This window comes from Montipora foliosa, chromosome 7 (assembly GCF_036669935.1).
Source record: "Montipora foliosa isolate CH-2021 chromosome 7, ASM3666993v2, whole genome shotgun sequence".
Taxonomy (NCBI): Eukaryota; Metazoa; Cnidaria; class Anthozoa; order Scleractinia; family Acroporidae; genus Montipora; species Montipora foliosa.
The window spans coordinates 2,663,929-2,666,428 of NC_090875.1; positions in this window are offsets into that span (position 1 = coordinate 2,663,929).

Genomic DNA, 2,500 nt, shown 5'->3' on the forward strand with positions numbered 1-2,500 from the left:
ACCACTGATTTTGTTTCAAACACAGGAATTTCTTTAAGGTCAATTTCATAAAATTGTGTGATGAGGCGTTTTGCATCTTCTTCTTTACTTGCAGTTAAGGGTTTAGAATTTCCTAAGTGAAAGTCATCCTTAAACAAAGAGCTTGGATCATCATCATCAACAGTTAACGTATCAGCACATTCCATTTGCTGATGTCGTTTTGCAAGTGAAAGTGGCAGATTCTTAAAATTTTTAAGCCTCCTGACAATGTCCTTAAAGTAAGCATGCTTGGCCTCAAAACGCATGCACCAGGTTTTTATAAGTGGGCCGAACATCATCATCTGAGTGGGCTAGTGTACCAATTAGTGCTGCTTAGGTAAAATTCTTGCCCCATAAGTTTTTTTAAAAAGAGTTAAGTGTTCTTTAATGATTCGCTTAAGGTTCAAAACTGAATTAGAGGTTATCTTCTGTGCAAAACAAATACCCATTATTTCAAGGAGGGACAGAAAGCAGCTCCACTGAGGACTTTCACTGTCTGTGATGCCCTCCCAAACAAGTGGAAGGATCCTAGAGAGCTCCCACATCTGAGCTGCATTCCGGCCAAGGTTACTGTTAGATTTAAAATCAATATCATCCTGTTTTATGTGTGATGGCTTATTTTTCACATTCGAATACCCCTAATCAAAATTTTTTAGTTTGGAGTTCCGTTGATCTAGTGTCATTAACCCAGAATCAAATAAGTGTTTCAACAAAAACTTAAGTTCATAGGACAGAATTCCTTCCAAAAATATATGCATGATGTCTTGTGGTAACTGTTTAGTGACATCAAAGTCGGGTATCGTGGACAACAAAGATCTCCTATTGATGCCATATTGCTTTGAAAAATAGTCTTTTAAAAATGGTGAGCCTGCATTTTCAATATCACTTAGCTGCTGTTCATGCAAAATCTCGGAGAAGAAATTCCTCCTCTAAAAAAAACTGCTGCATAGTTTCCCAGTCAGTCATACAGTGACGACACTTGCGACGTGCCCCCCCCCCCCCCCAACACTCTCTTTATATCCACCTAATGCCTGACTTGCTGGTGTATCAGCCAGGATAGCCAAAACAGAACCACGTAAATAAACTTTTCCACCAGCAATTTCAAAAGGATGTCCAGAATCACTCCCTAAGACCTTAAGTTCTTCAACTAGGGGCTCCAGTATCTTATCCATACCGTATTTCTTAATGTGACGCACATCACAAGTTGCTAACAAATGAATTGATTTTAATTTGGATCTGTATTTGTTACATATGTTGGCCAGTTGGTAATAAAAAAACCCAATAAAGTAGAATCTTGAGTGATCTATCATCTGTTGAAAAGAGAGGGTGAATATGAACAAGGGTGCCATCACTTAAGTCCTCCATCACTTCCCCTCTTGGCAACAAGGAACCCTTATAAACCATATTCAAAATGTTTTTTGAACCCGATAACTGCATCTCTATTGTTTTTAGGACGGAAATATAGTAAAACGCCTCCTCTCGTTCAACTATTCTCCTTTTGTTATTACGCTTTGCAATAAATCACCTTTTTTACCAAGTACAACTGCTGTTGGCTCCAGCAATAGAAATAGAGGTAAATCACATGAGATGTAACTGAACGATACACATACAACAGAGGAAAAGTAGACTGATCTTGCCACATTAAGTCATGGTTTTACCTACCACACTTGGGAGCTTAAGGTAACCATCCCTTTGCTAGGCCATCAAAACAATCTGACAGTTCTTCGAAGCATTCTGTCGCTCCAGTTATGTCTTCCAACACGATGTTAGCATTCTGTAATGTCTCTGTCAAACTTCTTTGGAGATTATGCAGCGCTCCTTGAAACAGCCGTGATGTTGCAAATGCAATGTTTTCCACAGTTCGTTGCGGAGTACGATTTTCCTCTTTGATTTTTACAAGGTAATTTAATGCTAGTTCCATGCTCTGATTCACCATTATCTTCTGTTTCATTATCATCCCAATCTCCAAAAATTTTGAAGGAAGAGGTCGGATCAGCATCATCATCATCATCAACTGACTCAACAGCTTCAATTGGCAATGAGGAATCATTGTACCCATACTGATCACCTATGTCTACTTCACACCAATTACCTAGAACCAATAAATGAATTATTTTTTCTTTCATAACTTCAACATTATCTACCGGTATTCATTGGAGAAATACTTTTTATTGCCATCTTTATTTTCCTCTAAAACCAAGAAAATAACCATCCACGTAATGCCTGACAAGTTTGAATTCTCGAATCCTACAGTCCAGTCCACAAGTCTTCAACGAAAATTAACAAATGATAACAAAGCATCATGGTTTATCACCTGGACGTTAAGTTTTTTATTCTAAAATACTAAAATACTCAAGAGTATCAAAGGTATATAACAACCAACTAAATTTACCTTCGCAAGCCGCATCATTCGGATCGGGACATTTCAAGTACTCAGGATATTTTTCACGTATGTGACGAACGAAGGTGTTCGCTTTATGGA